The sequence below is a fragment of the Mobula hypostoma genome, chromosome 3 (assembly GCF_963921235.1).
Source record: "Mobula hypostoma chromosome 3, sMobHyp1.1, whole genome shotgun sequence".
Taxonomy (NCBI): domain Eukaryota; kingdom Metazoa; phylum Chordata; class Chondrichthyes; order Myliobatiformes; family Myliobatidae; genus Mobula; species Mobula hypostoma.
The window spans coordinates 168181394-168206986 of NC_086099.1; positions in this window are offsets into that span (position 1 = coordinate 168181394).

Below are 25593 nucleotides of genomic sequence, written 5' to 3' on the forward strand. Positions count from 1 at the left end.
AAAATTAGTGGGAAGTTAGAAAACCTGAAACCTTTTAAAACCAACAGAAGACAACTAAAAGGCAAAAAGGAAACAAAAGATAAAATATCAAAGTAAGCTAGTCATTAATATGAAGGGAATACCAGAGGATTTTTCAGATATATAGAGAATAAATCAGAGGCAAAAGTGGACATTGTCAGCTGGAAAATTACTCTGGAGAGACAGTAATGGGAAACAAAGAAATGGAGGACAAATTGAATGAATATTTTATGTCAGTCTCCACTGTGGAAGACACTGGTAGCATGCTAGGAATTTGACAGTGTCAAGGGGCAGAGGTGAGTGTAGTCATTATTACAAAGGAGGAAATGCTTGAAGGTAGATAAGTCATCTGGACCAGATGGACTACACCCCATCTGGTTCTGACTGAGGTAGCTGAAGTGATTGTGGAGGCATGATTAGTGAGCTTTCAAGAATCACTAGATTTTGGAATGGTTGCGGAGGACTTGAAAATTACAAATGTCACACTAAAGGCAGGGGGGCGGGGGACAGAAGGAAGGAAATTATAAACATGAGAAAACCTGCCGTTGCTGGAAATCCAAAGCAACACACAGAAAATACTAGATGAACTCAGCAGGCCAGGCAGCATCTATAGAAAAGAGTAAACAGTTGAGGTTCTGGACAGAGACCTTTCATCAGGACTGGAAAGAAAATGAGAAGTCAGAGCAAGAAGGTGGGAGGAGGGAAGGAAGTACAAGGCAGTAGACGATAGGTGAAACCAAGGGAGGGGGAGGAGTGAAGTAATGAACTGGAAGGTTGATTAGTGAAAGAGACAAGGATCTGGAGGAGGGGGAATTTGATAGGAGAGAATAGAAGACCATGGAAGAAAGGGAAGGAGGAGGAACACCAGAGGGAGGTGATGGACAGGTAAGGAGATAAGGTGACAGAGGAAAACAGGAATGGGGAATGGTGAATTGGGGTGGGGCAGCGGGAGGCAGTTACCAGAAGCTTGAGAAATCAGTCTTCATGCCATCAGTTTGGAGGATACCCAGACGGAAAAGAAGGTGTTGCCCCCCGCCAACCTGAATGTGGCCTCATCACGTCAAAATAGGAAGACATCGACTGACATGTCAGAATGAGAACGGGAACAGGAAGTAAAATTGAAATGGGTGGCTACTGGGAGATCCCTCTTTTTCTGGAGGACAGAACATAGATGCTCAGCGAACTGGTCTCCGAATCTACGTTGGGTCTAGCCAATATACAGGAGGCCACACTGGGAGCACCAGATACAGTAGATGACCCCAACAGACTCGCAAGTGAAGTGTCGCCTCACCTGGAAGGACTATTTGGGCCCTGGATGTTAGTGAGTGAGGAGATGTAGCACTTGCTCTCTTTGCAAGGATAAGTACCAGGAGAGAGTACAGCAATAATTCAGCACATAACTTCTGCCATCTGCAATAGGATCCAACCACCAAGCACATCTTCTACCAACCCCCCAACTTTCTGCTTTCCATAATGATCGCTCTCTGCGTCACTCCCTTGTCCTCTCATCCCTCCCGACTGATCTCCCTCCTGGATGTAATGCTGAGATTATATAAGGCATTACATTTGGCGTTTTGTGAGCAGTTTTGGACCCCATATCCATGAAAGGATATGGTGGCATTGGAGAAGCCCCAGAGGAAACTAAATAGTATAGGAAGTGTTTTATGGCACAGGTCCTGTACTTGCAGGAGTTTAGATGAATAATGGGGGAGGGGTGGGGGAGATCTTGGAACCTATTGAATATAGAAAGGTGTAGATAGATTGCATGTGGAAAGGATGTTCCCCATGGTGGGGGCGTCTAGGACTGTGGGTGACAGCATCAGATTACAAGGATGCCCCTTTAGAGTTGGGGCCAGGTCATTGGGTATATTTAAAGCAAAGGTTGATAGGTTCTTTAGTAGCAAGGATGTCAATGGTTATGGAGAAAGGCAGGAGAATTGTGGTTAAGAGGTAAAATAAATCAACTAGGAATGGATGCGGAGCAGACCCGATGAGCCATTTGGCCTAATTTTACTCCAATGTCTTTTGATCTTACACTTTCCTTATTTATATTTAATCTAAATGTCTCTTAAGTATAGTGATCATATCTGACTTCACCACATTCTCTGGCAGTAAGTTCTAGATGCAAACCATTCTGTGCAAAATACTTACCTCCGAGATCCCCTTTATAACTCCTTTCTCTCACTTTAAATATGTCCTCTGGTTATTTTTTAGACACACCTGCCAAAAAGATTTTGACTATCTACTATATCTGTGCCTCTTACAATTTTATATAAATTCTATTAAGTCAGCCCTCAGCATCCTTCACTCTAAGAAAATCAAGGCCAAGCCTCCCAATCATGAGAGCGTAGTGGTCAGCACAACGCATTACAGTACCAACGACCGGGGTTCAATTCCCAGCACTACCTGTAGGAGTTTGTAGGTTCTTCCTGTGACTGAGTGGTTTTTCTCTAGGTGTTCCGGTTTCCTCCCACAGTCCAAAGACCTACCAGTTGGTAGGATAATTGTTTGTTGTAAATTGTACCATAATTAGGCTAGGGTTAAATTGGGGGTTGCTGGGCATTGTGGTTCGAAGGGCCTATTCTGTGCTGTAGCTCCATAAATAAATAAATTAAACTCTCTCTCTCTGAAACGAAAGTGTTCCTATCAACATTTTTGTAAAATCCCATCTGATTCATTAATGTCCTTTATGAATGGGATTCTGTTAGACTGTAGGGACCTCCAGATCAACAATGATGTGATTACATTTATCTGTCCTTGAAAGCCACTCAGTTCAAGGACAATTAGGGATAACCAGCAAAGGTGAGCCTAATCACAACCCCCACATCTCAGGAATAAATGAAATAAAAATAGCGCAATTTTATTTTTACAAGCTCACTGCTCTTACAGAAATTGTTTCCAAAGCTTCCTGTGTGTGAGGATTATTGTTTGCAGCTGTAAACAAGATAACTTGCTCAAACAGACAAAATAGAATGCAACGACTGAGAATTTATGGAAAAGGCTGGCAGAAGATGAAGTTATTTCTGGCTGCATCATTGTCTGGCATGAAAGCTGCAAGACTTCAGACTGCAAGACCCCACAGAAGATACCAACAACTGCAGAGAGGATCACTGGAGTCTCTCTCCCCTCTATTTGTGATACTTACTGGAAGCAATGTATACAAAGGGCCCGAAACATTGTTGAGGATCCCTGCTACCCATTGCACAATCTCTTTAATCCACTTCTATCAGAAAGAGGTTCAGGAGCATCAGGACTAGGACACCTAGACAGTGTAACAGCTTCTTTCTTCAGGCTGTGAGACTAATGAATTCGCTGCCACCACCTAGGTGTTGTCACTAGGACAGCGAGTTAGTTACTGTGTACTGTACTGTTTACTGTTTATGTTTACTGCGTATCTGCAATGTGCACTACCGCCACATCCCAGGAATAAATGAAATAAAAATAGTGTAAATTTACTGTTATAAGCTCACTGCTTTTACAGAAATTTGAATTATATTTTATTAACTTACTTATTTTATATTTAGTATGCTGTGTGTGGTGCATGTTTTGTGGGTCCACTGTGCTCCTGAGGTACATTGTTTTGTTTGGTTGTACAGATGTACAGTCAGATGACATTAAACTTGAGCTTATTTATTCCCTTTACTGGATTGTTATTTGAAATTTCTTTGTTCAGTTTTTGTTTGGAATGTGATATCACTACTCAGCCAACATTTATTTCCTGTTCCTAACAGCCTTTGAGAAGTTGGTGGTGAGTCACAAACTGGGACATTGTATTCCTCTGCTGAAGGTATTCCCAACTCCAAAGCCCACAGCAACCAGAGTGGGTCCTTCATCAAATGATGTTGTGGTTTACCTAACCCAACTACAGTGAGGGACAAATGATGTATTTGCAAGTCTGGCTGCTGCAAAATCAGTCACTTAACGATTTGGGAACAGCTACTTCCACTCTGTGATCAGATTTCTGAAAGGTCAATGAACTCATCAACACTACCCCACTATTCTTTGCACTATTTTTGCTCTCTTTTTGAACTACTAATTTAATATATTTAGTACTATTTATTTAGTGTATTTTATGCATTTCACTGTACTACTGCTACAAAGCAATAAATTTCATGGCATGCGTCGGTGATAACAAACCTGATTCTATTCTGCCTGTTACTCAAGTCCATCTTGCTGGTCAAGGCTACACGCTGCAGAGATGCTGCTCAAACAAATATATACAGTGAATTTTGTAGCCGGCATTATTGTCCATATCGAGATTATTGTCATATGAGCAGGTGCAATGAAAAACTTACTTGCAGCCAGCAGGCACCAGTGGAGAAGATGAATGCTTAAGATAGTGGATGGGGTGCCAATCAGATGGACTGCTTTGTTCTTGAATAGACTGAACTTCTTGAATGTTGTTGCAGCGTTACTTATCAAGGCAGACAGAGAACATTCCATTATGCTCCTGACTTGTGCCTTGTAATGGTGCAAATTGTGGGGAGGTGGGTCATGATTATTAGTCTCTGATTTATTCCGACCACAGCATTAATTTGACTAGTCCAGTTGAGTTTATAGTCGATAGTGACTCCAGGACTTTGATGGTGGGGGACTGGGTGAAGGTACTTCCATTATACATTAGGGAACTATCGGTAGGCTTTCTCTTATTGGAGACAGTCATTACACTGTACCTCTGTGGCATAAATGTTGCATAGTACTTATCAACCTATATGTGAATGTTGTCTAAATCTTGCTGCATGTCACATAGAATGCTGCTTGAAGGCCTGGAAGAGATCTATCCCAGGATTCCATGGCAATAAAAGGAATGGACAGCAGGGTTAGCTACTGTATTGGTGAGGTGAAAGAAGGAGAAGAGCTAATATTCTACATTTATTTAAGAAAGGCAGTTACATAAGCAGAGGCTTTATGTCTCTAGCTCAGGAAGTTAGTGATGTATGATTTCAGGAATAGGAATTATATACTGTACATTTGGAAGGCAAGAGCTGATCAGGAATTATCAGTAAGCATTTGTGTGGAGGAAATGCTGTCTTGCTAATTTGATTGAGCTTTGTCAGGAAATAAACAACAAGATCAGTGAAGGCAGAGTGATATATGGACTTTAGTGAGGCATTTGACTAGGTCCCACATGATAGGCTGGTAAGAAGTTAAGACGCATTGGATCCAAGGCCAGCAGGTTAATTGGATCATAACTTGGTTAATTGGAAGCAGAGAGTGATAGTGGAAGTATGTATTTCTGATTGGAAGTCAGTGACCAGTGATATCTGGCAGAAATTAGTGCTGGAATCTTTGTAATATATAACGATGAATTAGATGTGAACGTAGGAGCTAAGATTAGCATATGGAAAGTTGAGTGAAAGCTGGCAGATGGAATTTATTCCCAACAAATGTGTGGAGATTCATTTTGGTAAGATAAATAGAGATAGGATTATCAAGATGTTACCTGAATTAATGAGTTTAATTATGTAGAGAGACTGGTTATGCTGGATTTGTTTTTACTGGAGGGAAGGGAACTTAATGGAAGTACATGAAATTATAAGATGTTTACATAAGACAGAGTGCCAGAATCTTTTTCCCATTGTATGGGTATCAAAAAAAACAAGAGGGCATGTGGTCAAGGTAAAATGAGTAAGTTTTCAAGTGGATTTGCAGAGAATTTTGTTTTCAAACTGGACAATATCTGGAATGTGCTCCCAAAGGAGGTGGTAAAGTCAGATAAAAACGCAACATTTTGACAGACGCTAGAATAGGCAATGCTTTGAAGAATATATACCTAATGCAGGCAAATGGGATTAATATGGATAGGTAAAAGGATCAGCACAGATGGCTGAAAGGCCTATTTCTGAGCTGAATGACTTGATGACTCTATAAAGGAATGGAATTTGTGCAGTCGGATCTATAATAGAACAAAAATTGTATCTACCTCATCCACGAGTGAGTGAGAGAGAGAGAGAGAGAGAGAGAGAGAGAGAGTGAGAGAGAGTGTGTGTGTGCATGCTCACACTTGTGGTAATATGTTTTCAGGCTTTTAAGAAGCTGCTTGAATAAAAATGTTAAGGCCTTTGGGTTAACTTTCTTGCTGTGCTTTACTAAAGTATATTGTTCTTTTACTGGTATGCCATACATGAAAGAAGTAAACTCTCTTTTTTCATGTTTACTGTCTTGATAATGTACCATATCTGTACACAGCTGCAGTGGGTGGTGAGAAGGGGGAAAGGGCTGTGAACTTCTGCTACTAGTTCCTGAGATTTCAGTGCTTCCGGTTTGGCACTGTCATCTGTAAAAGTCCATTTCCTGAATTCCTGTACCCTTCTTGCATACTCATAAGTCAAAGGAGCAAGTGATTGTTTGACGTAACAGCCATTTTGGAGAAATAAGGACGGGTCAGATGAGTCACCATGAGTGGTTTAGTCGTCATTTGGGGGTATATATTCATGAAGAAACACCAGATATGAATATGCTGCAGCATATACTGGGGAGAAAGAAAATGTCACCTAATAAGGCAGATCCTCCTGCCAAATGAGCTGAAGAAAATCCAGATGTGGAGTTCAGAGACCCACTTGTCATTGACGCTGTCAGCATTGCACAGGGGTTCCCCCATGTTTGTCCACCTTTGGTCCCCACCTGGAACTCAGCTCCCATCTGTGGCTCCCCGTAGCTGTTTGCATGCAACAGTGGCCACACCCCGGGCAACGGCTTTGACAAGCCGGCTAAACCAGGTGAGGGGAGCCGACGAGTCTCAAACCCTCAGCGAGATAGGGAGTTGTCTATCCCAGTATGTGAAGACGGACTCCAGTGGATTGAGCAGACGAGACCAATGGATGTCCAATGGTCAAGAAGGCAGTCTCTGCAGGCATCGTGGAACGTGTAGAGCAGGACAAGACACAGAAGACGTCCTGGTCATCCACTGCGCCTAGTCCCATCTCCAGCCGTCTCGACTCTTGTCTTGCCACTGGATCCAGATGGGAATTGGGAAGAGAGAGTGAGGCTGACGCTGCACAACTCTCCCTCACTTAAATCTAAATCAAGTGCTAGTCTCGACACCATCATCTGGCTGGTGGCACAGTGACATCAGCGCCGGACTCCGGAGCGAAGTTTCCTGAGTTCGATTCCAGTTGGGCCGCTCCTGGGTACGCTTTCCATCTGTGCCGGGTTGAGTGTCAAGCTAGCAACTCGATCTCGTAAAAAGTACTAATGGTGTCGAGGTCTTCATCGATGACGATGGACGAACCTTATCACACAGGGGTTCAATATTGTATTTGATAGCAAAAAAAACAGTGGAGAGTCTGACCCAAGGTGCTGCCAGCCAGAGTGTTGTGTTTTAATCTGGCATTATCTACTGCCAACTGTGTGGCCAAGCCCTCGCTCCTGGTGTCCATGCTTGTACATGAACTTCGTAAACAATGCTGTTGCTGGAAATCAAGTACTCATTGCGTCAGGTTGCATCTATACAAAGAGAAATAGGGTCAACATTTCAGGTTGGAGGCCCTTTGTCATAGTAGATCAGCTTCTGCTGTGTTTTATTTCCTTTTACTCTTCCTTTTCATTTATTTTCTTTTGGTATGGACTATACGACCAGCCTGACCTGGTGGACCTGTTCTCCTGCTTCATATCTTGCAACATCCCCCATCCTTTTGTCTGTGATATCTCTCTCTAAATGCTCTCATTCACTCATTGACCAGATAATCTTGTTGACTGTGTATTCCCATGGTCACTACAGTATTACACTATCGGAAGCATCTCCCTCCTCCTCCTCCTCCTACAGCTTTACAAGCTTCCTATTTTTTTTACGCCTTCAATGAAAGATTTCCTCCCTAAAATGTTCATTCTGTTTCTCTTCCCACCAAAGCAACCTGACTGACGAGGTGTTTCCAGCATTTTCTCTTTTCATTCATGCTTGTATGCTTTGTGTGCAAGCATTTTGGGTCAAGCTTGGTGTTCATTTGATCACTCTGATGAACTGTTAAAACTTGGTCTTTGAAAGGAACACAGAAGGGTGGGAGTGATAATTCCAACTGATACGGGCAGCATTGATGGAATGGGTGCAACAGGTGTTGACTTTACTCAGATTGCCAGCGTGCTTGCTCATTATTACTCTTCCCACCAGCACTGCCATGGTCCCAGCATGTTAGCATGGGCCAGGGTCCACGATGTTTCTGGACGCATCCACAATATCCTGAAAAGGGAGAATGAGCAGCCAGAGTCGTGGTACATATTGGTATCAACAACATAGATAGAAAAAGGGAGAAGGTCTGGAAAACAGAATACAGGGAGTTAGGAAGGAAGCTGAGAAACAGGACCTCAAGGGTATTAATCTCGGGACTGCTGCCTGTACCAGTAAGGGTAGGAAAAGTATGAGGTGGCAGATTAATGTGGGGCTGAAGAATTGGAGCAGAGGGCAGGGATTCAGATTTCTGGATAATTGGGATCTCTTCTTGGGCAAGTGTGACCTGTATAAAAGGGATGGGTTGCACTTGAATCCAAGGGGGAACAATATTTTTGCGGCAGCTTTACTAGAGCTGTTGGAATTAGTGTAAACTAATATGGCAGGGGGATGGGAACCAGTATGATGGAGCTGAGAAAGAGCTAGCAGGTTTACAGGTAGATGATAAGATGCCGCACAAGAGACTTATAAATAAGATACGGATGCATGGAGTCGGAGGAAGTGTATTGGCATGGATAGTGGATTGGTTAACCGGTAGAAGGCAGAAAGTTGGTATAAATGGGTGTTTCTCTGGTTGGCAGTCTGTGGTGAATGGGGTACCACAGGGGTCGGTGCTGGGCCCGTAGCTGTTTACCATTTACATTGATGATTTGGAAGAGGGGACTGAGTGTAGCGTAGCAAAATTTGCTGATGACACTAAACCGAGTGGAAAAGTAAATTGTACAGAGGACGTGGAGAGTCTACAGAGGGATATAGATACTAGGTTAAGTGAGTGGGCCAAGGTCTGGTAGATGGAATACAATCTTGATAAATGCGAGACCATCCACTTTGGAAGGAAAAATAGAAGAGCAGATTATTATTTAAATGGTGGAAGATTGCAGCATGCTGTTGTGCAGAGGGGCTTGGGAGTGCTTGTTCATGAATCGCAAAAAGTTGGCTTGCAGGTCCAACAGGTTATTAAGAAGGCAAACGGAATGTTGGCCTTCATTGCTAGAGGGATTGAATTCAAGAGCAGGGAGGTCATACTGCAACTATACAGGGTACTGGTGAGGCCGCACCTGGAGTACTGTGTGCAGTTCTGGTCTCCATACTTGAGGAAGGATATACTGGTTTCAATATGCAGGGGACAGGGAAAATCAGGTTGGTGCCAAATCACAAGAGAAGAAATTTGTTGAATGCCGACAAGATGGGTTTTTAGAGCATTTTATACTTCAGCCTACTTGGGGAAAGACTATGTTAGATTGAGTGTTGTGTAATACCCCAGATATTATTAGGGAGCTTAATGTAAACGAACACATAAGAGACAGTGATCATAATTTGATTGAATTCATATTGCAATTTGAGAGGTAGAAGCATAAATCATATGTATCAATATTGCAATGGAATAAAGGGAATTACAGAGGCATGAGAGAGGAGCTTGCCAGGTGGGTTAGAGGAGGATACTGTCAGGGATATCGGCAGAGCAGAGGTGGCTGAAGTTCTTGTGAATTGTTCACAAGGCACAAGACAGGTATGTCCTACAAAAGGAGAAGCTCTCAAATGTAAGGGGTAGGCAACCGTGGCTGCCAAGTGAAGTTAAGGACTGCATGAAAGCCAAGGAAAGGACATTCAAGGTAGCAAAAGTGAGTGGGAAGTTGGAGGATTGGGAAGCTTTTAAAATCCAACAAAAGGCTACTAAAAAAGCTATAAGAAGGGAAAGGATGAAATATGAGGTCAAACTAGCCAATAATCTAAAGCAGGATACTGAAAGTTTTTTCAGTTACATAAAGACTAAAAGGGACATGAGAGTTGATATTGGACCACTGGAAAATGATGCTAGTGAAGTAGTAATGGGGGACAAAGAAACGACAGATTAGCTTAATGGGTATTTTGCATCAGTCTTCACTGTGGAAGACACCAGATGTATGCCAGAGCTCTGTGAGTATCATGGAACAGGAGTGAGTGCCATTACTATCACAAAGGAAAAAGTGCTTGGCATACTAAAAGGTCTTAAGCAGAGTAAGTCACCTGGACCAGATGGACTACATTCCAGAGTCCTGAGAGAGATTGCTGAAGACATAACAGATGCATTGGTCATGATCTTTCAAGAATCACTTGATTCTGGCACGGTCCCGGAGGACTAGAAGTTTGCAAATGTCACTCTGTTCTTTAAAAACAGAGGAAGACAAAAGAAAGAAAAAATATAGGCCAGTTAGCCCAATCTCAGTGGGTGGGAAAGTGTTGGAGTCTATTATTAAGGATGAGGTTTCAGGGCACTTGGAGACTAATGACAAAAATAAGTCAAAGTCAGCATGGTTTCTGTAAAGGGAAATCATGCCTGACAAATCTGTTAGAGTTCTTCGAGGAAATAACCAGGAAGGTGGACAAAGGAGAGGCATTACTTGGATTCTGAGAAGGCATTTGATAAGGTGCCACACATGAAGCTGCTTAACAAGATAAAATCCTGTGGCATTATAGGAAAGATATTAGCATGGATAGAGGAATGGCTGACAGGCAGGAGGCAGCGAGTGGAAATAAAGGGGGCTTTTTTAGTTGACTGCCAGTGACTAGTGGCGTTCCTCATGGATCAGTATTGGGACTGCTACTTTTCACATTGTTTGTCAATGATTTGGATAATGAAATTGATGGCTTTGTGGCAAAGTTTGCAGATGATATGAAGATAAGTGGAAGGATATAGGAAGCAATGTGATTGCAGCAGGACAGACAAATTAGAAAAATGGACAACAAAGCGCCAGATGGAATACGGTGTTGGGAAATGTATGATATGCATTTTGGTAAAAGGAATAATAATGCATCCTATTATCTAAACAGGGAGAAGGTTCAAACATCAGAGGTACACAGGGACTTAGGAGTCCTTGTGCAAGACTCCCAGAAGGTTAATTTAGAAATTGAGTCTTCTGTAAAGAAGGCAAATCCAATGTTTGCATTTATTTCAAGGGGAATAGAATATAAAAGCAAGGAGATAATGTTGAGGCTTTAAAAGACATTAGTCAGGCTGCACTTGGAGTATTGTCATCAGTGTTGGGTCCCATAGCTCAGAAAGGATGTGTTGTCATTGGAGAGAGTCCAGGGGAGGTTCACAAGGATGATTCTGGGTATGAAGGGGTTAACATATGAGGAACATTTGGCAGCTTTGGGCCTGTACTCACTGAAATTTAGAAGAATTCTGGGGGATGTCGCTGAAACCTACCAAATGTTGAAAGGGCTAGATAGAATGGATGTGGAGAGGATGTTTCCTATAGTGGGGGTATCCAGAACTAGAGGGCACAGCATCAAATCTGAGGGGGCACCTTTTAGAACAGAGGTAAGGAGGAATTTTTAAAGCCAGAGAGTAGCGAATCTGTGGAATGCTCTGCCATAGACTCCAGTGGAGGCCTAGTCCGTGGGTATATTTAAGGCAGAAGTTGATTGTTTCCTGATTGGTCAGGGCATCAAAGGATAGGGCGAGAGGGCAGATGTATGGGGTTGAATGGGATCTGGAATCAGCCATGATGGAGTGGCAGAGCAGACTTGATGGGCTGAATGGCCTGCTTCTGCTCCTATGTCTTATGGTCTTATGGTCTTACGGATAGATTTTCTTGGCAAGAGCTGGGGTTCACCAGAGGCCTTGAACATCTAAAAGCTGCCCATGTGATCTTAATAATCTTTTGCAACCTTTGAGTACCTATAGTACTGCTGCCTGCAGGTGAGGAAATTTTTTAGAACTTTACCAATGAAATAAACCCTGTTATTAGTTTAGGACATAGTTGTGGACAGCTTGCTGCTCTTCTTAGAGAAATCAATTTTCTCTTTCTTCTGCAGAATCTCCAGTGTGACAGAAACAGGTTGTCTATGTCAATGCTGATCTTTTTGCCTATCCATACTAATCCCATTTGCCTACATTAGAACAAGATCTTTCTATGCCTTGTCTGGTTCCTTCCTAAATACCTCTTAAACATAGTATTATGAATTTCATTCCACCATCTTCTCTGGCAACACATTCCTGATATCAACTAGAATGTAGGGTATTAACATAAGGTCAATCCCTTTAACTTTCATTCAAAAGGAGTTACTAAAGTACAAATATTTTCTCTGGCAGTGGAACAGAGGATCATGGTAACTGAATCCTTTCAATCTGGACATTATGAGATGTTGGTTATCCTGTGAGAACCTGATATGAATTTTTTGTGAAGTTTCCAAATACCCAGATATTTTGCATGAATCTAAATGTTTAATCTTAAAACATTAAAAAATCTTGATAATGTTAAAAATCTATGATACCTCTTGATTTGGTTTTCATTTGGATTCCCATACCAAATCATGGTGCATCCAAATTGGCTGCTTTCTATGTTGGATTGGTAAAAAATTGGTAATGGTCAAAGGAGACATGCCAAATTTCTTTAGCCTCATGAGAAAGTAGAACAGCCTATGTTCACTGTTAGCCGCTTGAAGCTCTTAACTCTCTTGTCCTTAGCGCCATTGATTTAAATAGGAGCATGTGCATTACATCTTCCTGCCCAGAATCCCAATAAAATATCATTGAAGATTTCACCCAAATCTTGTATTTCTTCTTCACCTACTTACATTTAGTAAATATCTATTTATTTATTGTAAATGCTTCGTGTGTGAAATACAGTGGAAAAAGAAGCCCGAACCAAATAAACTTTCTGGTCAACATATATTTCAGGCTCAAGCTCAGAGGTGGACTTGCACCAGGGTAATACTTAATGTACTGCTCAAGTTTCTTAAGTTTGTCTCATTAACTATCAGAGAATGTTTATTCCGAGGGTGATAATAGTGACACATATTTCTTGTAAATTAAGTAATACAAGATGTCCTGGGGTAAACTTCTGCTGAACCTGTGTACAATTTTCACAATAATTCAAAGATATTTACAAATAAGGTTGTTAATTATATCCACCGTCTAATATTTTTTCTATCACTCTGTGTGTGTGAAATGTGTTTGTTTACCTCTGTACACATATGTGCTTAGGTTCTGTATACCTTTTCCTTTTTAATTATATAGAAAACTAAAAATCATTCAACAAAGAGGGAAAACTGCAAATAAACAAAATGGAATTTTCTAAAATGCAGCGACTCTAAATTTTGGCAGATCACCTCCACTCACTCAACGCAACATACAATGAGAGATATAGGGGGACCTTGCTTCTAAATCCATATTCCTGCTTGATCCCATAACCATTGGTTTCTACACACCCCTATATCAAATGATGCAGAAATACTGGTACCCTCTTCTGCCCTAGGTGCACATATGCGATCACATTCCCGAAAGTTTACAAATTTCACGATGTATGCCGGCGATCTTAAATCTGATTCTGATTCTGGTTATTATTTTGAGAGGCATGTGGTTGTGCTTCAATGCCAAAGAAGTCAGAATTCTGTTAACAAGTCTGGTGGTCCTACTTGTCTTTTGCTGAAATTAATGAAGAAAACACAGAATTTTTTCAGGGCCTTTTATATAAAAAAGTAAGATGTTTATGAAAAAATATTGCAAACAATATTCAACAAATTGCAGGAAACGCATGAATGGTCAAACTTTGAGGGACAAAAGGTTCTTGGAACATGTTGGTGCTTACAGAGAAATATGAGGTCTGAGATCATGAAGGAATGTAATACAAGGTTCAGAATTTAAAATTTGAGATAATAGGAAGCTATTGGAGCTAATGAGCACAAGGCAAAGTACAGGCAAGGCTATGTGTGCTTTGGGATGCAAGCATCCAAGGTTTGGATGAAATATATGAAAGATTTATGGAAGGTGATAGATGGGAAGGAAAGCATTTCAGCCCATTCCACACACTCACCACTCTCTGCATAAAAAAACTTACCCCTGACATCTCCTCTGTATCTACTTCCAAGCACCTTAAAACTGTGCCCTCCCATGTCAGCCATTTCAGCCCTGGGAAAAAGACTCTGACTATCCACATGATCAATGCCCCTCATCATCTTATACACCTCTATCAGGTCACCTTTCATCCTCTGTTCACTCAACCTACTCTAATAAGGCATGCTCCCCAATGCAGGCAACATCCTTGTAAATCTCCTCTGCACCTTTTCTATAGTTTCCACATCCTTCCTGTAATGAGGTGACCAGAAGTGAGCACAGTACTCCAAGTGGGGTCTGACCAGGGTCCTATATAGCTGTAACATTACCTCTCGGCTCTTGAACTCAGACCTACGATTGATGAAGGCCAATTCATCGTATAGCTTCTTAACCACAGAGTCAACCTGCGTAGCAGCTTTGAGTGTCCTATGGACTCGGACCCCAAGATCCCTCTGATCCTACACAGCCAAGAGTTTTACCATTAATACTATATTCTGCCAACATATTTGACCTACCAAAATGAACCACCTCGCACTTAACTGGGTTGAACTCCATCTGCCACTTCTCAGCCCAGTTTTGCATCCTATCGATGTACCGCTGTAATCTCTGACAACCCTCCACACTAACCACAACACCACCAACCTTTGTGTCATCAGCAGATTTACTAACCCATCCCTCCACTTCCACGTCCAGGTCATTTATAAAAATCACGAAGAGAAGGGGTCCCAGAACAGATCTTTGAGGCACACCACTCGTAACCAATAACCATGCAGAATATGACGTATCTGCAACCTTCTGTGGGCAAGCCAATTCTGGATCCACGAAACAAGGTCGTTTTGGATCTTATGCCTCTTTACTTTCTCAATAAGCCTCTCATGAGGCACCTTATCAAATACCTTGCTGAAATCCATATACACTATATTGACTGCTCTACCTTCATCAATGTGTTTAGTCACATCCTCAAAAAATTCAAACAAGCTCATAAGGCATGACCTGCCTTTGACAAAGCCATGCTGACTATTCCTAATCATATTATGCCTCGCCAAATGTTTATAAGTCTTGCCTCTCAGGATCTTCTCCATCAACTTACCAACCACTGAAGTAAGACTCACTGGTCTATAATTTCCAGGGCTATCTCTACTCCCTTTCTTGAATAAGGGAATAACATCTGCAAACCTCCAATCCTCTGGAACCTCTACCGTCCCCATTGATGATGCAAAGATCATTACCAGAGGCTCAGCAATCTCTTCCCTCGCCTCCCACAGTAGCCTGTGGTATATCTCGTCCAGTCCCGGTGACTTATCCAACTTGATGCTTTTCAAAAGCTCCAGCACATCCTCTTTCCTAATGTCTATATGCTCAAGCTTTTCAGTCCACTCTAAGTCATTCCAACAATCTCCAAGTTCCTTTTCCGTAGTGCATACTGAAGCAAAGACCCATTAGGTACCCATGCTACCTTCTCCGGTTCTATGCACACTTTTCCACTGTCACACTTGATTGGTCCTATTCTCTCACGTCTCATCCCCTTGCTCTTCATGTACTTGTAGAATGCCTTGGGGTTTTCCTTAAACCTGCTTGCCAAGGCCTTCTCATGAACCCTTCTGACTCTCCTAATTTCATTCTTAAGCTCCTTCCTGCTAGCCTTATAATTTTCTAGACCTCTATCACTACCTAGTTTATTGAACCTTTTGTAAGCTTCTCTTTTCTTCTCGACTAGATTTTCAACAGCCCTTGTAAACCATGGTTCCTGTACCATACCATCCTTTCCCTATCTCACTAGAACGTACCTATGCAGAACACCCCACAAATATCCCCTGAACATTTGCCACATTTCTGCCGTACATTTCTCTGAGAACATCTGCTCCAATTTATACTTTCAAGTTTCTGCATGACAGCTTCATATTTCCCCTTACTCCAATTAAACATTTTCCTAACTTGTCTGTTCCCATCCCTCTCCAATGCTATGGTAAAGGAGATAGAATTGTGATCACTATCTCTAAAATGCTCTCCTACTGAGAGACCTGACACCTGACCAGATTCATTTCCCAATACCAGATCAAGTACAGCCTCTCCTCTTGTAGGCTTATCTACATATTGTGTCAGGAAACCTTCCTGAACACACCTAACAAACTCTACCCCATCTAAACCCCTTCCTCTAGTGAGATGCCAATCAATATTGGGGAAATTAAAATCTCCCATCATGACAATCCTGTTATTATTGCACCTACTCTGATAAAAGATGATCTTGTAGCGGTGTGCTACACACACCGCTAAAATAACCACACGTAGTCGGTGAGTTGGAGTTGCGATGAAAGAGATTTATTCAAACTTCGCAGCCTGCTTTAAAGACTTCCCTTTCCCGCCCTCCCTGGGCGGGACTACTGTGGGGAATGCATAATCGCTGATCCTTTCTGCGCGCGGGATTTTCCCCCTGCTGGTGAAGATGGCCTGGCGCCCTTTTTTGGGGCTGGCCCTCTGCCGGCGCATGCTGTTTCGTGAGCCAGTTCGTGTGTGCTAGAAAGTGGGTCGCCACATAACCGACGATACCTCCCCCAATGTCCATAGTCTGGATCGGCTTCTGTTTCGGAGGTCTGCTTCTGCGCCGCGGTGCCTGAGCCTGGACCGGCTGCGTCAAGTCCACATGGGCTGATTTGAGTCGGTCCACCATGAAAACCTCCTCCCTCCTCCCAATGTCCAGCACGAACATGGACCCGTTGTTCCTGATCACCTTAAACGGCCCCTTGTAGGGCCGCTGTAGCGGTGCCCGGTGTCCACCCCGTCGTACAAAAAGAAACTTACAGTTCTGCAGGTCTTTGGGTACGCAGGTCGGGCTCTGTCCGTGCTGTGAAGTGGGTATGGGGGCCAGGTTACCGAGCCTCTCCCGTAGTCTGTCCAGGACTGCTGTGGGTTCTTCCTTTTGCCCCCTTTGGGCTGGTATGAACTCTCCTGGGACTACCAGGGGTGCGCCGTACACCAACTCGGCTGACGAGGTGTGCAGATCCTCCTTGGGCGCCGTGTGGATTCCGAGCAGGACCCAGGGAAGTTCGTCCACCCAGTTAGGCCCTTCCAGGTGGGCCATGAGAGCCGATTTCAGGTGACGGTGGAAGCGCTCCACTAGTCCGTTCGACTGTGGGTGGTGGGCAGTTGTGTGGTGTAGCTGTGTTCCTAAAAGGCTGGCCATAGCCGACCACAGGCTGGAGGTGAACTGGGCGCCCCTGTCGGAGGTAATGTGGGCCGGTATCCCGAAGTGTGCTGCCCAGGTTGCGATCAGTGCTCGGACGCAGGATTCGGAGGTGGTGTCGGTGAGCGGGACTGCCTCTGGCCATCTGGTGAACCGGTCTACGATAGTTGGGAGGTACTGCGCTCCTCGCGACACTGGCAGGGGCCCCACGATATCCACATGAATGTGGTCGAACCTCTGGCGGGTGGGTTCGAACCGCTGCAGCGGAGCCTCGGTGTGCCACTGCACCTTGGCCGTTTGGCACTGCATGCATGTTTTGGCCCATTTACTGACCTGTTTACCAAGTCCATGCCACACGAACCTGTTGGCGACCAGCTGGACGGTTGTCCTGATGGAGGGGTGCGCTAAGTTGTGAATGGATTCGAAAACCCGCCAGCGCCAGGCTGCCGGGATGACAGGGTGGGGTTGGCCAGTAGCTACGACACATAGTAGGGTCCTCTCACCTGTGCCTACGGGGAGGTCTTGGAGCTGCAAACCGGAGACTGCAGTTCTGTAACTGGGGATCTCAGCGTCTGCCTGCTGTGCCTCCGCCAGCGCTGCATAGTCCACCCCCTGGGACAGGGCTTGTATGGTAGGTCTGGAAAGTGCGTCCGCCACGACGTTGTCCTTTCCCGAGACATGCCGGATGTCCATCGTGTACTTGGAGATGTAGGACAGATGTTGCTGCTGGCGGGATGACCAGGGGTCAGACACCTTAGTGAACGCAAAGGTAAGCGGTTTGTGGTCGGTGAACGCGGTGAAGGGCCTACCTTCTAAGAAGTACCTGAAATGCTGGATTGCCAGGTATAGTGCCAATAGCTCCCAGTCGAAAGCACTGTATTTGAGTTCGGGTGGTCGTAGGTGTTTGCTGAAGAATGCCAGGGCATGCTAGCGACCCTCGATGAGTTGTTCCAGCACTCCACCGACTGCTGTGTTGGATGCGTCCACCGTGAGGGCAGTAGGAACGTCCGTTCTGGGGTGCACTAGCATTGCGGCGTTTGCCAAGGCTTCTTTGGTTTTAACGAAAGCGGCTGCGGCCTCTTCGTCCCAGGTAATGTCCTTGCCCTTACCCGACAGCAGAGTTAACAGGGGGCGCATGGTTTGGGCTACTGAGGGGAGGAAACAGTGGGAGAAATTCATCATACCCACGAATTCCTGCAGGCCCTTGATTGTGTTGGGTCGGGGGAAGTGGCCGACCGCGTCTACCTTGGCGGGCAGCGGGGTTGCCCCATCTTTAGTAATCCTGTGGCCCAGGAAGTCGATGGTGTCAAGTGCGAACTGGTATTTGGCTGGGTTGATTGTAAGGCTGAATTCGCTCAGGCAGGAGTAGAGCTGGCGGAGGTGGGACAGGTGCTCCTGCCGACTACTGCTGGCTATGAGGATGTTGTCCAAATAGATGAATGCAAAGTCCAGGTCGCGTCCCACTGCGTCCATTAGCCGCTGGAACGTCTGTGCGGCATTCTTTAGACCAAACAGCATTCGGAGGAATTCGAAAAGTCCGAACGGGGTGATGAGTGCTGTTTTGGGGATGTCGTCCGGATGTACCGGGATTTGATGGTATCCCCAGACGAGGTCTACCTTGGAAAAGATCCTTGCGCTGTGTAGGTGTGCTGCAAAGTCTTGAATGTGCGGCACAGGGTAGCGGTCTGGCGTGTAGCCTCGTTCAGTCTGCGGTAGTCACCGCATGGTCTCCAGCCCCCCCGTTGCCTTGGGCACCATGTGAAGTGGGGAGGCCCATGGGCTGTCGGACCATCGTATGATCCCCAATTCCTCCGTCTTCTTGAACTCCTCCTTCGCCAGTTGGAGCTTGTCCGGGGGAAGCCTTCGAGCACGGGCATGGAGGGGTGGTCCCTGGGTCGGGATTTGATGCTGTACTCCGTGTCTGGGCATGGCTGCTGTGAACTGTGGTGTTATTACTGATGGGAAATCCGCCAGGACCCTGGTGAATTCGTCATCAGACAGCGTGATGGAGTCCAGGTGTGGGGCTGGCAACTTTGCTTCACCCAGGGAGAACGTTTGAAAAGTCTTGGCGTGGACTAATCGCTTCCCTTGCAGGTCGACCAGCAGGCTGTAGGCTCGTAGAAAATCCGCCCCCAGGAGTGGTTGGGCCATGGCGGCCAGTGTGAAGTCCCACGTGAACTGGCTGGAGCCGAACTGTAGCCGCACCGTGCGGGTGCCATAGGTTCGTATTGTGCTGCCATTTGCGGTCCTCAGGGTGGGTCCCGGTTCTCTGTTGTGGGTGTCGTAACTCGTTGGAGGTAAGATGCTGATCTCTGCTCCGGTGTCGACCAAAAAGCAGCGTCCTGACTGCTTGTCCCAGACGCACAGGAGGCTGTCCTGATGGCCAGCCGCCGTAGCCATCAGCGGCGGCTAGGCCTTGGTGTTTCCCGGGAATTTGCAGGGTGGTCTACAGCAGTGGGCCTCTGTGCCCCACTGCTGGTGGTAGAAGCACCATTGTTCGTTGGGCTCCTCACTCCAGTCGCTGGTTTTGTAGGCTCTGCTGCCGGGCCTGGTCTGGTCTGTCGTTGGGCACGCGGCTTGGTGATCTGTGCGACGGACGCCCCTCTCTCTTTCCTGGCATTCCACAGCACATCTGCTCGGGCCGCCACCTCCCGGGGGTTGCTGAAATCTGCGTCGGATTCACCAGCAAGGACTTCACAATCTAAGGCTTCACCAGCAAGTTCTTACTCTTTGGAACATTTATTAAATCTAGTGAATTTGTTTAAAAGATTGATTGACAGAATAAATAATCGAACAAGTAGAATTTCTGCAACTTCTGATCATTAACTAATTACACTTCCACTGAGGCATGGATGCAAATACACAAAGAAACTGATAGCTCCTATTTTTATTTGATTTTACTTTATTTAGAGAAACAACATGGAACAGGCCTTTCCAACTCAACGAGTTGCAGCACCCAGCAGCCCACCTATTTAACCTGTGCCTAAGTGCAGGACAATTTGCAATGGCCAGTTAACCTACTAACCAGTACACCTTTGGACCAGAGCACCTGGAGGAAACCCACATGCTCACAGGAAGGACATACAAACTTCTTGCATACAAAGCTGGAATTGAACTCCAAGCTCTGACGCCCGAGCTGTAATAGTGTCATTGTAACCACTACGCTACCAAAAGATTATTTAAATTTTGGAATTATGGATAATGGGGAAAAATCCATCAGAAATCTACTGCTTTACATTACTTATAGAATCCAGCTGGAAAGTACTCCTCTGAGGAAACCAAGTGAAGGAGGGAATGGTCTTGATTTCAACATCATGCACTTAATTTACTCACTAACAATGTCTTGGCTCATACTGGAAGGTTAATCATTGTTGGGTAGCCCCCAACAGTATGCTTAAGGGCATTTGGTATAGGAACAGTCCCTGTAGCCCATCTGTTCCATGTTCCAAAGTTTATGCTCTACATGAGCTTCCTTTTATTCATGTAAAAATGTTACATATTATGTACTGGGGTCTGTGAGTTTTGTTTCTTTTCTTTTCTGTGCTGGGGTGGGGGGTAGTTGATGTCTTTTCTCTTATCAATACCCATGGTCGCTCTGTATTTAATGGCTATCTGGAGAAGACAAATATCAGAGTTGTATTGTACATGCATACTTTGACAACTAAATGAACCTTTGAATCTTAGTATTTAAAAATGAGTCCTGATGAAGGGTCTTAGCCCAAAATTTCAATAGTTTGTTGCCTTCCATAGATGCTGCCTGACCTGCAGAATTCCTCCTGAGTTTGTGTTATGCTCTGGATTTCCAGAATCTGCAGAATCTCTTGTGTTTACCATAAACTTCTAATCATTCCTCCCTCTAAAGTGACCTGCTGAACTCCAAAAGTGAATGTTAAGTGTGGTTACCAGTGAGAATTGAATACAACTGGGATGGGGGAATAACATTTGTTTTAAATAAAACTTGATCTTGCGCATCATTGTTTTGTCCATGATCTAAATTACAAACATACTAAAAGGGTAGACATTTTAAAAGAAATGGATGACATAAACACTCTATTACATCTTGGACTTGCCCAATCATCTGCGTCATTGCCAGCCAGTTTTCTGAAGTGGTGCCAGTTCCATGGTGTGACTTGCTTAGGTCTCTTTGAGCCAATTCAATGTTACATTTACAACATGCAATAGAACACTGTCAATTCCCTGGAAATGATTTCACAAAGTGATTTGTAAAGCATTTAAACATAATTCACTCATAATCTTTTGACAACACTTTACACATAGTCCTTGTGTTAGACTGTATTGAGCTCCAACTTCTAATATCTTTTTAACTCTATCCAAACATTGGACTGTCTGATCATTTTTGCGAAATAAAGGTATTTACTGGATCTCAGCTTACGGAACAACATGTCACACAATGATTGTACGAACATATGAAACTTCAACCTTTAAGTTCAATAAAAGATATTTAAGACCACAATCATTTAATAAATGATTTGGAATTAAGGTAAGTCAAAAACTAGTAACAAATAAGGAATAAGGAATTAATGAAGTCCCCAATAAATGGATGAATTAGGCTTGAAGTTCACCCAATACTGGACTTCAAGCCTCATTAGTATTGAAGTAGCGTTATGAAATACTTGTTATACCTCACCTGTTTCAAGAGAACCAATTCCTGTGGAAATCACAGTAGGAAGCAGAGGATGACCTGTTTGTTTTGCAAAGTCAGAAGTCCTTCACTCAGGAGGATCTTAAATTTTTTTATTATAATGATTAGCAGCTGACTCACATGGAGCCTTTATTTTCTGATGTTATTTGAACATAATTAGTGGAATCTCTGAAATTGTGCAGGTAACCATCGGCAAGCTGAAAGCAGGTTAGAGAACTATATATTTCACTGAAACTATGGACCTCATGGAAGAATCTGGAAAGAATGGTGCACCTCTTCCCACAAAATGGTAGGAAGCAGTGGGCACAGGTGATGGAGGAGTGTCAGTCTGATCATCCTGCAGGGGAGCTCCCTTCAATTTCCTCCACCATATTTCACTACAGCTTTTTCTCCTTTGAGGGTCGAACTCTGCAGTGTACCCCCACTGCTCTATTTTTGTCTTCTTAAGCTTTTGTCAGCCATCGTACACAAGCAGCATGATTTGTTCCTACTACATACACCCTGAAGTGATACCTCTTGGCTATGACAGTTGTCCTCTCCTTCAATTGAAGACCAAGTTGATGAAGATCCTTGAAAATAAAAAAACCCTGTAAGTATCTGCCTAAATCAGAACTCTCCAATTTGATTATTAAAAAATTGTTCATCTATGAAACTGGCTCAGTTTATCGTTTCATTTGTACAGCTTAACTTGCTAGACATGCCCAATGTTCCTCTATTACAGAGATAAAGAATCACACAATTACCCTCTAACTGACCTCACCTCCCCTTATCATGAACAAACTTTTGTCCTATCCATTCCTTCTGCCACCTTTTCTGCAACTTAAAATCAGCTTTTTATCTCTATTTCTGTTCCGAAGGTCTCTGACTTGAAAAGTTAGCTCTAATTCTCTTTCCACAGAAGTGGCCTGACCTGCTGAGTGTCCCCAATATGTCTGGCAAACATCCATATGAGTCCTGATGAAGAGTCTTGGCCCAAAACGTCGACTGTTTACACTTGCGTAGCTGCTGCCTGGCCTGCTGAGTTCCTTCTGCATTTTGTGTGTGTTGCTTGGATTTCCAGCATTTGTAGATTTTTTCTTGTTTGTGATTCATATCTGCTTTCTCTACCATAAACAACAATGTTTGGAGATATTGGGGACAGATTATACCACTGATCTGCATGCACTCTCCCATGAGGTGTTCTTATTTCAGACCTGAAATCTCAAGTCATTTCCACCCAATTAAGTCCAACTATGATTTTTTTTATCATTTCCATAATTTCCAGACTCTGGTACCATTAGTAGATGATTGAAACCAAGCTTTCCATTTGACTTGGTGTGGAATCTTATTTCAGCTTGCAGTAAATTATTTTCAGAATTGATTTGAGTACTGAAGTAAGGAGTTAGCTAATTGGCAGAGCTGATAATGGTAACAGTTTTCTGGATATTAATAAATGAACAGAGTGGGAGGTCATTTACTTTTGATTGATGACTGATGGAGCCTAGTATTTTCTAAATGGAAAGAAGCTAGGCAATGTGGAATTTTAAACTGTAATTATCCATGAGGTGAGGATGGTGAAGGTAAAACAGGAATTCAGGGTCCTTCCTTTGTCCAGTGAGCTGGGCACCTGCTAGTTCAGCTTGCAAATGTCCAGCCACACTGCTGGGACTGGAGTCACATATGGGTAAATAATGATTGACTTAAGAACATGAGAAATGAAGTAGGCCACTCTGTCCATCATACCATTCAATAAGGTCAATAAAGATTGATGCCAGAATCAGAATCAAGTTTAATATATGCCGTGAAATTTGTTAAGTTAGCAGGAGCAGTACAATGCAATACATGATAAATACTTTTTAAAAAATCAATTACATTAATATATGATTAGATTAAAAATAGTGCAAAAACAGAAAAAAAGTGAAGTAGTATTCATGGTTTCAATGTCCATTTAGAAATCGGATAACAGAGGGGAAGAAGCTGTTCCTGAATCGCTGAGTGTGTGCCTTCATGCTTCTGTACCTCCTTCCTGGTGGTAACAATGAGAAGAGGGCACGTCCTGGGTGGTCAGGGTCCTTAGTAATATACGTTTCCTTTCTGAGGCACTACTCGTTGAAGATGTCTTGGATACTACAGGGGCTACTACCCAAGATGGAGCTGACTAATTTTACAACTTTCTGTAGCTTCTTTCAAACGTGTGCAGTATGGAACTAAATGATGAGAAAAGAAACAAGTTGTTGGAGGAACTCAGTGGGTCAAGTAATTTGCTCAAACCACTGAGTTCTTCCAGCAGTTGTTTGTCTTTTGCTCCAGATTCCAGTATCTCTAAGTCTCTTGTGTCCAGCTAAATGATGAGGACAGGTTGCATAAACTAGGCTTATAATCACCATAATATTGTAAAAGTGAACTGTTTAAAGAGTGGACAGACAATTATTTCTATCGCTTGGAAAGTTCAGAATGCTGGGGAATACTAGTGAAATTATGCTTGATTCTTGGCACTTTGTAAATTCCACATCTTCTAACAGTAAATGGAAAGTATATCCATTCTTCTCACCCCCATCATCTCTTTCCTTGAGCTTTCTGTTATATTTGTACATGTATAATGTGCACATTTTCAACACCTTTGATAAAGAAATCATTATGATATTATATTATGCAGTGTTCTGCAATGACATTTTCTGGCTTCTAACCTGGTGCTTAAGTGCTATGAAGCATTGCCAATGTAATACTGTCGTGTGGAGCCATTATTATTGCCCACACCAAAGGAATTGATAGTTTGTATTTTGCAATAACTGTACATGCAATGATTTTTAAACTCCCTTTCTGCACACATTAGATATTCTATTAGTCACCTGTAATTAGTAGCTACTTCCCTTAAGAGTTCAGTCCCAGGGTGGCAATTTAACCCTTTAGTGACAAAAATCTATCATTAGTTTCAAATATAATGCATGTTGAAGATAGCATTAACCTCCTGGCTGTGTTTTTTCTGCTGTTTTTAGCTTTTTTGTTCAATCAGAGAATTTCACACCTGCCTGGTAATTTGTGAATTATATTCACATAAAACAGGTGCAATTCAATTGGAATTTGAGTAAAATTATAAAATAATTATCAGTAATTAACAAACAAAGGCAACGTTAGGAGATAACTTGGTAAAAAGGGACCTTCATGCCACTCTCAGTGTCTTTGCATAATTACAATTGGCTGTTGAATGAGTTCTTAGCTCTAGTTGTGGGTTAAATGCAAAAACAAAAGGTTTATTATAATACATTGAATATATGGTGGAGAATAAACTGCTAAAATAATAAGCCAATATTGTGGTAAATATTATACAATTTCTCATATCATAATGATGACAACACAAAAATTGATGTCGTGCTGTTATTTTCTATCAATATATCATTAGTCACATAAGACTTCAGAAGATAATAAATAGATTGAGTCAACAAAATGGAAGTAAACTTCTTAATCTTGTAGCTTTAAACGAACATTTCTCTGGTAGGTTCTTTTAAAGTCATACTTCTAGTTAAGATGGCGCTACTAAATGCGTGCGACAGCTCACTGGTAGTTCAAGAACAAGTATTTGACTAAAAACATCACTAAAAACATGTTTTCTGAGGTAAATTTTGTTAAATTATCACCGAAAACAGTGAGGGGGCGAGCAATAGGGAGGCAGGTTCAAGGGATGAGCTAGGGTCGTGTGTTGGAGAATCGATGCAGCTGGTGTGAGCTATTAGGGGAGAAAAAGTCAGGGCAGTGGAGTTCCCATGCTC